Here is a 14,012-nt window from a genome sequence, read left to right on the forward strand (position 1 = left end):
CGGGGACGGTGGCGGCTTGGCGTTCGATCCGGAGCAGGGGAGACAAGGGGCGGCGCGACTGGAACGGGCGAGGCGCGGGGTCAACGCGGGGTTTGTCCCGCTCGATGCAGGGGACTTGGCGCGGCGATGCAGAAGCTTGACGGGCGGAGGCGAGCGGTGGTGGTGACGCGGCGGTGTCTCCAGGAACTTGACGGGGCGGTGGAGCCGCAGGTGAGGTCCGAGACGAGGCAGGCGCCAGATCCGGGGCAGAGGGACTCGTTCCCGGCGGCGACGGAGCTGCAGGCAACCATGGCGGCTCCTGGAACACAGAGGGAGAGGCATGAGAACTAAGGGAGTGAACTAGAGAGAGGAGGGAAGGAGGAGAAGAAGAGGGGAAGGGGCGACGGGTTCCTGGAGGAGCTCGAGCATGAGGGCAGCGCTCGGGGTGGCTGCGTTCGCCGGCGGCGACGGTGCCATGGAGAGAGGAGCAAACGGGAGAAGCTCGCTCTCGGTCGGGGCAGCAGGGATCTCTTGGTGGCTCCGACCGAAGGAGCTCGGGCTCGGGCGCTGGTTGGATGACTGCGGGTGTGGGTAGGCGGAAGGTAGCTAGGCTGATTGGGGACGGATCCCGAGGGGAATTTGGTGGAGTGGCGGCGGAGGCGGCGGGTGGATGGGACAAGGTCCCTAGGTTTTAGGGTTAGTCTTTATATAAGAAGTGAATTTTGGATAGGGGTATTTGGTCCCTCCGATCTTAATCGGATGGCCTGAAAAAAATTGGGTAGGAGAGTCCAACGAGAAACCGATGATGATTTAGGGATGTTAGGGGATGATCCGGACCCATCGGTAACAACAACCCGGGTCGGGTTCGGGACAATTTTCGGACGCGCGCGAGGGGTGGTCTGAGAGGGGTCGACAAAGATAAAGTGTCTGACAAAAGGCCCCGGAGAAGACGAGAGAGAAAACGAGGAGCAACATTGCAAGTGTGGTTGGTCTCAAAACGGTCAACGAAAGCAAGGGGGACGCGGCAACTATGAGCGGATGCAAGTTTTATGAAAACATGCGGATGCAATGCGATGATGAATGCAACAAACAAATAAATACACACAACGATAATGAGAAAACATGGAAGCCGTCTGGAGCGTTGGTCTCGGGGTGTTACAACACTCCACCACTACAAGAGGATCTCGTCCCGAGATCTAAGGACGGCAGCGGAAAAAACGGAAGAGGAAGAGAAGAGGTAAAGCTAAGTTGCTTCTTTGACAAACGAGTGAAACCATGAACCTTGAGAGATTGAACGAACGAAAAGAGAGAATACAAGGGAGATGAACGAGATTGAAAACACTCTGTTATCAAAGAGGAACAAGGAACATTGCGAGAACCTTTGTAGGTTGAAGAATATGAAACAAGAGCTTAACGGATCAAAAGGAATATGAAAGCACACCGGTAGAAAAGAGAAACAAGGAACACCATGTGAACCTTGGAGTTTGCAAAGCTATGAATGACGAGAACAATGGACGAGAAGTACATGCAAGCACTCCGATTGAAACGAGATGTACAAGGAACGATAAGGATCAATTACGATAACGCTCCGGTTGGAAAATGGAAGAGATAGAATATGAACTTGGCAAAATGAAAGCACTTGGATGAGAATCCGGTTAAAAGAGGAATGGTAGACACCACACTCCGGTTAAATGGATAAGTAAGAAAAGAACACGATCCTCACAATTCGAGATGATGAGCGAAGAGAGCAACATCACCATGCCTCCAGAAGAAATAATAGAAGATAGAACATTGGAATAAAAGAATGGAGATGAAAATGCCAACTTCTGCCACAATTGCGCTTGCAAAACACCCTTCCATGGAGGTAAGAACGGAGTAGTTGAAAAACCAACAACGAAACGAACAAGCTTGTAGTGGGCTTATGGAAAACTTATCCAGATATAGGCGAAATTCTGCCACTACGGAAACAACTAAAATAATTGATAACACCAACGAGATGAAAAACTTCTTTCACCAAGAGGATTGGAGAAAACTTGGATCATTGATAAGCACCATAATACCAACATTCCTTAGGGAAGGCTTTAGGTGAAATATGACACAAGATAACTCCAACAAAGAGATTAAAGGATTGAAAAGATCTCGTGAACGAATTGGAATTGATGGTTTTAAAATATGTCATTCCGGACAACTTGTGAATCATGAACCATGAAGGGGGATTGTCAAGAATGCTATAACACCATCTCGAAAGATAAGATAGAGAGAATTGCACTTCGGAATGCAAGATGAAGAATGCTTGAACTCCTCCAACAAGAATCTTGAAGAACACTTCGAGAATGAATTAAATCCTTGATGAACCACCATGTAGAGCCTCCATGAAGAACTCCGGTAATAAAAGGATGATGAAAAAAAGTTGAAAACACAAGGTTAAACCTTGCGATGATTTAGACGGAGCTTTGCGACGAGATAATGCGGAAAACTTGGAACTCCGGAAAAGAAAGATGAAGCAACTCGAACCGAGAAATGTGACATGATGAACAACTCTGGAAAGAAGAAACTAGACCACTTGGATGAAACAATAATAAGAATTACGTTATGCATGTCCTTCACCAATTTAGATTATGACAAGCAACGGATTTGGCATACTACTTATTCTTGAACAAAGGATTAAGAGAGATATAGCATAAACTGGAGAAAAGTCTTCAACGATCCGCCGGTAGGATTTGGAAAGAACGAATGAATCTATATGATATCGAAGGAAGAGAACTTTTGAACGAACCACCGTAAGAATTGAAAACAAACGACGTAATGGGATGAATCACCGGTAAGAATTTGAAAACGAACGAAGATACTTGGGGAACTTTAGATATAAGAGAATGAAGAGATCACGAGTTGACTAGGGAATACTTGAGCTATGCACCGGTAAGATTTGGAGAACGAGAGCTGACAGCTGGAATGAGTAATTCCGAGATAATGAGTTCCGGAGAATCAAACTGAAAAGACTCCTGAATTGCTCCGGATGGGTGAAAAGAATTCTCACAATTGAAAACAATTATGAGAGGATGGCATCAAGCTAGAACCATGAATCTTCAAGAGAACGGACCAAGATTCAAGAGCAATTCTTCTTCGGTCTTCACATGTTGAGAATGATGACGAGAAACACCACCATGAATTTTTAGGCACTCCGGAATGAAAATTAGAAAGGTTGAACCAACGATTAAAAGAATTTGAAAGATCTTGGAGAAAGACATATGACTGATGATAACCCATTCTTACGTCCAACTTTGAAAAGAATTTTAGAAGCTCCGGGAAAATTAGAAGAGTCGGGTAAGATCCTGGGAAAAGACATGTGGGTTAGGGCCCACTCAAAAGAAACACATTTGGAATGATTTAAAAGAAAGATTGCGCCGGTCGAATTAAATGGCTCAAAAGAGATAACAACCTCGAGATAGCTTGAACGGATTGGGAATGGAAATGTGAATCTTCTGAGATATCTTGTACACTCCGGAACCAATGAAAATAGTGAGAGGTGAATGATTGAGAGGTGCACCGGTATGAGAAAGCATTGAAGCGAGGAAAGGAATATGATCAACACTGAAAGCTTGAATTGAATCCACTTGAGAAGAAATAACAACGAAGGATGATGAACTTGAAGCTTCGTTAGTATCTTCATGGGAAATCATTGGATCAGAACATTGATTGAAAAAAGGATGGAGAGACTTCCCATCAATAAAAAGGATACATGGTTAAGAAATCTTAGTCCTTGAAGAAAAAGGGTGGGAGGGCGGGAAAACAAAGACAATTTGGGACGGATGAAACTACAACAACGTTTGGAAAAACTGAGAGGTGACCTTGTGAATGTTGAAATTATAGGATCCACTTGAAGAGAAGCACACCGGTTGAAAAGAATTAATATGACAACCTGGATGATCGAAAGGATTAGCAACCACATAGAAGTATGAGAACACCGCTTAGAATAAGGTATGGAATCAACACTTGGCATTGAAGCAACTCGAATACCACAAAACAAAACAAAATAAAGGATTGGCTTGCAGAATAAGCCGGAACAAACATATGATAGAGATTTCGTCCGAAGTTTTCGTGGTGGGGCCCACACGGGCTCGATCGTACATCACCATCATGTACAAGGCAGTGCACATGACATATGAAGCGTCCCCGAGTCGGCATAGCCAAGGACTCTTTAAGACCCTACGAGACCACTGTAAAACCAACAGTGGATTGGCGAACCACTAGACGTCGAACCCCAATCTCATATCATGCATCTGTCGGAAAGATATCCTAGGAGCTACTTGAATTCCCACCTATAAACTCCCGAAACTTTCTGGTTATGCAATCTGGTGTTGGGCATACAGGGGACGCAATATATCGCACCCAAACTAACAATCCCTAGATCCAGTTGTATCCATCCGTCAACACATAACCAAGAAAACTTCGGAAATCGTGTACCTCAACCTTCGAAAAGCATCCGTTATACGAGCTATGGCAATACTCCGGAACTCCCGCCCCAGTACTGGGTGGCGTCGAGGTGATCTCACCAACAACTGCATAAAAGAGATTTTTGATGTCGGCGAAACTCAGGTATTCCAGAACTGCAACGATAAAATTGTGACGACAACACCTCGGAGCTCAACTCCCCGGGACACTGCTACAACCCCTAAATGTCAGGAGGCACCAAGAACAATGTTCTCATCACAAAACCATCGGAACGATTCCAAGATACCCGCGTGATCCTAAATTTTTTTAGTGAAATTTGAGGAGAGGAGAGTCAAAACTGCTACGTCAGGGGGCCTCACCAGAGCGACGAAGGGACTGAGGAGTAAAAAGAATCCTACTCACCGATATATATAGTCCTAAGACTCAAAACTTTTTTTTCTAGACTCAACAACGCCAGCGATTCGATCAAGCAGGGGGCTCCTAAGTCGGGGATGGCTCCGATTACCAACTTGTTACACCCATGATGCGGCTATATCTCCCACGTGTCGAGGCACGACTTGGAGGCATAACCGCATGGTGGTTTTGTCGCAAGAAGGGTCATCTTCACACAATCCCATGTAATGAACAAGAATGGGATAAAGAGTTGGCTTACAATCGCCACTTCACACAATACATTAATTAAACATACATCATTCAGAGTACACACAGAGTCCGACTACGGACAAATCCAAATGAAAAGAAGACAACCCCAAATGCTAGATCCCCGATCGTCCCAACTGGGCTCCACTACTGATCAACAGGAAAACGAAACATAGTAACGACCACGGTCCTCGTCGAACTCCCATTTGAGCTCGGTTGCATCACCTGCACTGGTATCGTCGGCAGCTGCAACTGTTTTGGTAGAATCTGTGAGTCATGAGGACTCAGCAATCTCACACCCGCGAGATCAAGACTATTTAAGCTTATATGAAGGATGAGGTAATGAGGTGGAGCTGCAGCAAGCACTAAGCATATATGGTGGCTAACATACGCAAATAAGAGCGAGAATAGGAGCAACGCAACGATCGCGAAGCTAGAAATGATCAAGAAGTGATCCTGAAACTACTTACGCACAACCATAACACAAGAACCGTGTTCAATTCCCGGACTCCGCCGAGAAGAGACCATCGTGGCTACACACGCGGTTGATGTATTTTAATTAAGTCAAGTGTCAAGTTCTCTACAACCGGACATTAACAAGTTCCCATCTGCCACATAACCGCGGGCACGGCTCTCGAAAGATAATACCCTGCAGGGGTGTCCCAACTTAGCCCATTATATGCTCTCATGGTCAACGAAGGATATTCCTTCTCCCGGGAAGTCCCGATCAGTCTCGGAATCCCGGTTTACAAGACATTTCGACAATGGTAAAACAAGACCAGCAAAGCCGCCCAATGTGTCGATAATCCCGATAGGAGTCGCACGTACCTCGTTCTCAGGACACACCGGATGAACACTGTGTACAACTAAAACCAGCCCTCAAGTTTCCCCGAGGTGGCGCTGCAAGTGGCTCTAGTTTGGACCAACACTCCGAGGAGCAGTGGCCCGGGGGGGTAAAATAAGATGACCCTTGAGTCTGCAGAACCCAAGGTAAAAAGGCTTAGGTGGCGAATGTTAAAACCATGGTTGGGCCTTGCTGGAGGAGTTTTATTCAAAGCGAACTATCAAGGGGGTCCCATAAATCACCCAACCGCGTAAGGAACGCAAAATCAAGGAACATAACACCGGTATGACGGAAACTAGGGCGGCAAGAGTGGAACAAAACAGCAGGAATAAGGCCGAGCCTTCCACCCTTTACCAAGTATATAGATGCATTAATTAAAATAAGATAAATTGTGATATCCCAACAAAGTTCATGATATCCATGTTCCAACATGGAACAAACTTCATCTTCACCTACAACTAGTAACGCTATAAGAGGGGCTGAGCAAAAGCGGTAACATGGCCAAACAACGGTTTGCTAGGAAGGGTGAAAAGGTTAGAGGCTGACATGGCAATTTGGGAGGCTTGATAAACAAGTGGTAGGTAGCGCAAGCATAGCGATAGAACGAACAACTAGCAAAGCAAAGATAGAAGTGATATCGAGGGTAATGGTCATCTTGCCTGAAATCCCGCTAGGAAAAAGAATGAGTCCATGAAGAAGACAAACGGACGTAGACGAACGAATCCTCACAACCGCAACGTAAGCGGAACTATCAAGGAGAAGCGCCACCGAAAAGAAGCAAACATCACGGTATACACACAATCATAAACATGGCATCATGCACAATCAAGTATGATGCATGTCCGGTTTAAATCAAGCATGGCATAGCAAAATGGAACAAACAATACTACAAATTCAGTGGAGCTCAATATGCAACGAGTTGCATATTGACAAAACACCACATCAATTATTTAGTTCTCTCCCGTTTATGTACCCAACAATATTAAATGTTGTTAAACATGGCAATATGTGAAGCATAATAAAACTACCTATCTAGGCAAGTTTAAATGAGGCCGGAAACAACAAACAACAATTCCGGAAAAACCTCATGTACATATTTTAGATTTGGTACTGTTCAGCCCTAAACACAATTTTAATGTTGTTAAACAGCAAAATAAAGTGCACCATGTTAAACTAGGCATTTTTATACCCCATTTACATCTAAAGTTTATTTAAATCCGAGCTACGGTTATTTAGTTATGAAATAAATCATTTTAACATGATTTAGCAAATTAAATGCAAGCAGCATTTTAAACATTTTAAACAAGGATGCAAGCAGCATATTACGAAACGAGATGAAATTCTAAGTATTTTACATATATAATTCATTTTAATCCGATGCACGGTTGTGGAGTTATTGAATGCATGATCATGAGGGTTTTTCTGCAAAACAGTAAACTCTGGATAACAGCTAAAATCGCACGCAGGAAAAAAACACTATACGGGCCAAAAACTGAGGTCTGGCCCAGGACGCTGGGGAGCTGCTCACATCGGGCCTCGAGGTCGGTCGGTGGATCTGGCCCAAGGGGCGGTTTGGAGGCAGACCGAGCGAGTGCACAGTCAACGGGAGGCGGGCGGCGCTCGATCTCCAGGTGCGCGGGACGAGCAGAGCTCCTGCTCAATGAAGAGGAAGCAGAGGCCGCAGCGTGGACTTGGCGGCAGGGACGTCGCGTGGACGGTGGCGGCTTGGTGTTCCATCCGGAGCAGGGGAGACAAGGGGCGGCGCGACTGGAACGGGCGAGGCACGGGGTCAACGCGGGGTTCGTCCCGCTCGATGCAGGTGGCACTGCAATGCAGGGGACTTGGCGTGGCGACGCATAAGCTTGACAGGCGGAGGCGAGCGGCGCTGGCGAGGCGGCGGTGGCTCCGGGAACTTGACGGGGCGGTGGAGCCGCAGGTGAGGTCCGAGACGAGGCAGGCGCCAGATCCGGGGCGGAGGGACTCGTTCCCGGCGGCGACGGAGCTGCGGGCAACCATGGTGGCTCCTGGAACACAGAGGGAGAGGCATGAGAACCGAGGGAGTGAACCAGAGAGAGGAGGGAAGGAGGAGAAGAAGAGGGGAAGGGGCGACGGGTTCCTGGAGGAGCTCGAGCATGAGGGCGGCGCTCGGGGTGGCTGGGTTCGCCAGCGGCGACGGCGCCATGGAGAGAGAGCAAACGGGAGAAGCTCGCTCTCGGTCGGAGCAGCAGGGATCTCTTGGTGGCTCCGACCGAAGGAGCTCGGGCTCGGGCGCTGGTTGGATGGCTGCGGGTGTGGGTAGGAGGAAGGTAGCTAGGCTGATATGGGATGGATTCGGAGGGGAATTTGGTGGAGTGGCGGCGGAGGCGACGGGTGGATGGGACAAGGTCCCTAGGTTTTAGGGTTAGTCTTTATATAACAAGTGAATTTTGGATAGGGGTATTTGGTCCCTCCGATCTTAATCGGATGGCCTGAAAAAATAGGGTAGGAGAGTCCAACGAGAAACACATGATGATTTAGGGATGTTAGGGGATGATCCGGACCCATCGGTAACAACAACCCAGGTCGGGTTCGGGACAATTTTCGGACGCGCGCGAGGGGTGGTCTGAGAGGGGTCGACAAAGACAAAGTGTGTGACAAAAGGCTCGAAGAAGACAAGAGAGAAAACGAGGAGCAATGTTGCAAGTGTGGTTGGTCTCGAAACGGTCAACGAAAGCAAGGGGGACGCGGCAACTATGAGCGGCTGCAAGTTTTATGAAAACATGCGGATGCAATGCGATGATGAATGCAACAAACAAGTAAATACACACAACGATAACGAAAAAACATGGAAGCCGTCTGGAGCGTCGGTCTCGGGGCGTTACAAGATCGTGCCCCCAACACACCTTGACCGGGAGTGAGTGATGGACTTACGCTGGGGGCTGTGCCGGGGGCTGCTATCCGGGCTGCTCAACACCACCAGCGGTGTACGGGAAGCGCTGGCCGGGGGCTGGCCGCTTGCCGAAGCCCTGGCCCTCTTCACCCTCTGGGCTAGTGTCTCCGCATCCCTGCAAAGATGGAAACGAATCAAGATAAATGACACGGTCTGAGGGGAGGGAGATGACAGAAAGGACCAAGATACTTACTCGTCCTCCACCTCCTCCTTTGCTGCCTTCCTGTGCCTCCTTGGGCTGAGGGACCCGAAGTCGAAGACGACCTCTGCATCAACGTCTGCCGGAGGGGGAGAAGAAGGTGGGGTCTGAACACGCTTGGACGAAGAAGAGGCAGCTGCCTTCTTCTTCGCCACCGCGGCCCTCACCAACTTCTTCGCCGCGGCCCTCGTTTGGCGTGTGGACCCCTCCTGGGCTTGCTGCGGTTGCACGACCCTGCCAGGAAGGACCGGCTCTCTAGAGGTGGCCCGCCGCATGACTCGCCCTCTCCCCGTGACCGGAGGGTCGACAGCCTCAGCCTCCTCCTCCGATGAGTCATCAACCACATCTTCGACGAGAGGGGCCCCGGTGCCGGTGCCGCTGGCTTCCCCAGCGGACTCCGCCCACTGGGTAAGCTCCTTCTCCTCCGCGGCCGCCACGGCCTTATTGTAACAGCTCGGATGTAACTTTCCATATTTGTAACTCCAACTCTTGCCATTTTCGGCTATGTGTTATGATATTCCATTCGTGGTCGGGTTTTGTCTTTCGTTTTGCATTTTGTTCATGTCATGCATCTCATATCATGTCATCATGTGCATCTCATTTGCATACGTGTTCGTCTCCTGCATCCGAGCATTTTCCCTGTTGTCCGTTTTGCAATCCGACACTCCCACACGCACCGGCACACCCCTCTTGTCTCTTTTCGTGAGTGGTTGTTAAACGTTCTCGGAATGGACCGAGGTTTGCCAAGTGGCCTTGGTACACCACCGGTAGACCACCTGTCAAGTTTCGTTCCATTTGGATGTCGTTTGATGCTCCAACGGTTAACCGGGTAACCGCAAAGGCCTTTTGAGTGTTGCAGCCCAACACCCCTCCAAAACAACCCAATAACCCATCTAAGTCGCTTCCATGCTCTCCGTCGTTCGATCACGATTGTGTGGGCGAAAACCGCACTCCATTTGGAGTCTCCTAGCTCCCTCTAGCTATAAATATGTGCACCCTCCTTCAAATCCGGGTCCCGAAACCCTAGCTCACTCCCTCTCCGCCGCCGGACACGTCCGGTCCGGCCGGAAACATATGGTTATGATCTATCCATCCATGCCCCTGTTTGCAATTGTGGAGTGCCCTAGCATGTCTCAATCTTGCTCTACGTTTGCTATAAAATGTTCCTGGCAGAATGTTAACTTGCTATTCAATTTTGCCAAGGTTGTTGTAGTTGATCCGTACATTCTATGAACTTGATCTTGCCATGGATAGCTTCATGAACATGTCTTCTTGCTGTAGGTATGCTTGTTTTGTCATGCATTGCTTTGTGACGAGTAAATCGAGCTCGCAAATATGCCTTCATAATTCTGTTAATGCCATGCTCTGTTTTCTGCCAAGTCTGAAACCTGTTAACGAAACTTGCTATGTTTACATGGGTGCCATTATATCTTCTGATCCTTTTTGGCTCATGGTCAGTAAGGGACTTTTGTTCTATGCATTTATTAGAATCATGCCATGTCCTGTTTTGCTATGATAAGTTACTGTAGCATGTGTTTGGCTTGCTCTGAACATTGCTACCTGATGCTGTTTCAGCCATGTTCAGTATTTTCACCCAAGTCTGTGAAGCTGATATCTTTTGCACTTTTGCCATGCTTGTTTGGACCTGTTATGGTGTGATCTAGCCGTAGATCAATGTTCATATTTTGTCAAGAATATCTTGTAGATCACTGCCATATGCTTTTTTGCTATGTTGGGGGTGCTGTATCATAGTTACTTGATGTATTCTAAGTGGCATCGTGCTGTTAATCGCAGAATTGTGTCATTCTTGTTTTGCTTGCCATTTGCAAACCGTGCATCCGTTTCCGGTGATCTTTATATCGATTTCGACCGAAATCATCTCATCTTTCCAGTGGCATACTTGGTTTGCCAAGTTGATGCCTTGTTCATTCTTTTTCTTCCAGAGCTCGCATATGCATCGCATATCACATCTCGCATATCATGCATGTATTGCATCATGTTGCTTGTGCATTTCCCGTGATTTATTGTGGTTCCATCGCTTGTGTTCTTGTTGTGGGTAGAGCCGGGAGACGAGTTTGTAAACGAGGAACCTGTTGAGTACGCTTACGAGGATCAAGCTTTCGACAACTCTGAGAACCTTGCAGGCAAGATGACCATACCCTCGAGATCACTTCTATCTTTGCTTTGCTAGTTGTTCGCTCTATTGCTATGCTGTTCTACCTACCACTTGCTATATCATGCCTCCCCTATTGCCATGTCAATCCTCTAACCATCCTTTCCTAGCAAACCGTTGTTTGGCTAAGTTACCGCTTTTGCTCAGCCCTTCTTATAGCGTTGCTAGTTGCAGGTGAAGTTGAAGTTGGTTCCATGTTGGAACATGGATATTTTGGCATATCACAATATCTCTTATTTAATTAATGCATCTATATATTGGTAAAGGGTGGAAGGCTCGGCCTTATGCCGGGTGTTTTGTTCCATTCTTGCCGCCCTAGTTTCCATCATACCGGTATTATGTTCCTTGAGTTTGCGTTCCTTACGCGGTTGGGTGATTTATGGGACCCCCTTGATAGTTCGCCTTGAATGAAACTCCTCCAGCAAGGCCCAACCTTGGTTTTACCATTTGCCACCTAAGCCTTCTTCCCTCGGGTTTTTCGCGAGCCCGAGGGTCATCTTTATTTTAAACCCCCGGGCCAGTGCTCCTCTGAGGGTTTGTCCAATCTGTCAGCCGCCGGTGGCCACCAGGGGCAACTCTGGGCTCGCCTATCGGAAGTTTGGACAATCCGGTGTGCCCTGAGAACGAGATATGTGCAGCTCCTATCGGGATTTGTCGGTACGTCGGGCGGCTTTGCTGGTCTTGTTTTACCATTGTCGAAATGTCTTGTAAACCGGGATTCCGAGACTGATCGGGTCTTCCCGGGAGAAGGTTTATCCTTCGTTGACCGTGAGAGCTTATAATGGGCTAAGTTGGGACACCCCTGCAGGGTATTATCTTCCGAAGGCCGTGCCCGCGGTTATGAGGCAGATGGGAATTTGTTAATGTCCGGTTGTAGAGAACGTGACACTTGATTTAATTAAAATACATCAACCGTGTATGTAACCGTGATGGTCTCTTTTCGGCGGAGTCCGGGAAGTGAACATGGTCTGGGTTATGTATGAACGTAAGTAGTTTCAGGATCACTTCTTGATCATTTCTAGCTTCGCAACCATTGCGTTGCTTCTCTTCTCACTCTCATTTGTGTATGTTAGCCACCATATGCTTAGTGCTTGCTGCAGCTCCACCTCATTACCCCATCCTTTCCTATAAGCTTAAATAGTCTTGATCTCGCGAGTGTGAGATTACTGAGTCCTCGTGACTCACATATTCTACCAAAACAGTTGCACGTGCCGACGATACCAGTGCAGGTGACGCAACCGAGCTCAAGTGGGAGTTCGACGAGGAACGTGGTCGTTACTATGTTTCGTTTCCTGATGATCAGTAGTGGAGCCCAGTTGGGACGATCGGGGATCTAGCTTTTGGGGTTATCTTCCTTTCATTTGCATTTGACCGTAGTCGGCCTATGTGTGGATTTTGGATGATGTATGAATTAATTTATGTATTGTGTGAAGTGGCGATTGTAAGCCAACTCTCTTTATCTCATTCTTGTTCATTACATGGGATTGCGTGAAGATGACCCTTCTTGCGAAAATACCTACAATGCGGTTATGCCTCTAAGTCGTGCCTCGACACGTGGGAGATGTAGCCGCATCGTGGGCGTTGCAAGTTGGTAATCAGAGCCATCCCCGACTTAGGAGCCCCTGCTTGATCGAATCGCTGGCGTTGTTGAGTCTAGAACAAAAAATGTTTTGAGTCTTAGGATTATATATATCGGAGAGTAGGATTCTTTTTACTCCTCATTCCCTTCGTCGCTCTGGTGAGGTCTCCTGACGTAGAAGTTTTGACTCTTCTCTCCTCAAATTTCACAAAAAAAAATTTTAGGATCACGCGGGTATCTTGGAATCGTTCCGATGGTTTTGTGACGAGAACATTGTTCTTGGTGCCTCTTGACATTTAGGGGTTGTGGCAGTGTCCCGGGGAGTTGAGCTCCGAGGTGTTGTCGTCGCAATTTTATCGTTGCAGTTCTGGAATACCTGAGTTTCGCCGACATCGAAAATCTCTTTTATGTAGTTGTTGGTGAGATCACCTCAACGCCACCCAGTAATGGGGCGAGAGTATTGCCGTAACTCGTATAACGGATGCTTTTCGAAGGTTGAGGTACACGATTTCCGAAGGTTTCTTGGTTATGTGTTGACGGATGGATACAGCTGGATCTAGGGATTGCTAGTTTGGGTGATATATTTTGTGTCCCCTGTATCCCCAACACCAGATTGCATAACCAGGAAGTTTCGGGAGTTTATAGGTGGGATTCAAGTAGCTCTTAGCATTTCTTGCTGCAGATATTTGGTTTGTGATTGGGTAATCCTTACCACTTATTTGTTCCAGTCGTACCTTGTTATTTTATTCATCAACCCTTTATCAAGTGGCTTCTCACCTTAATGGAAGTGTGATGATTTACAATGGAATTCATTCGTTCATCCTCGTTCGAATTTTTTTGTGAATACTATATGTTGTAATTTCTGTCCGTTGATTGAACTTGTCTATCTTCATATCAAGATACTAACGGATGTCACCCTCTTCAGGATGGCTCCGCCAACGCGTCAGAATCTGGAACGCAATGATGGGAGTCAGGCGAACCCTCCGCCACCACCTCCGCCTCCGGAGGCATGGCAAGCTATCATGGCAGCCACCAACCGCAATGCTCAGATGATTTTGCAACTCTTGCAAGAGCGCACCCAAGGGCAAGGCAACCAAGGAAATGAAGGCCAAGGCATCAATCAGCCTCACTTCGCTACGCTCAACCAGTTCCTCGCAAATCAGCCGAAGTCTTTCAGCTACTGTGGCGAGGCCACAGACGCCGATGATTGGCTCGTGG

This window comes from Aegilops tauschii, chromosome 5 (assembly GCF_002575655.3).
Source record: "Aegilops tauschii subsp. strangulata cultivar AL8/78 chromosome 5, Aet v6.0, whole genome shotgun sequence".
Taxonomy (NCBI): Eukaryota; Viridiplantae; Streptophyta; class Magnoliopsida; order Poales; family Poaceae; genus Aegilops; species Aegilops tauschii.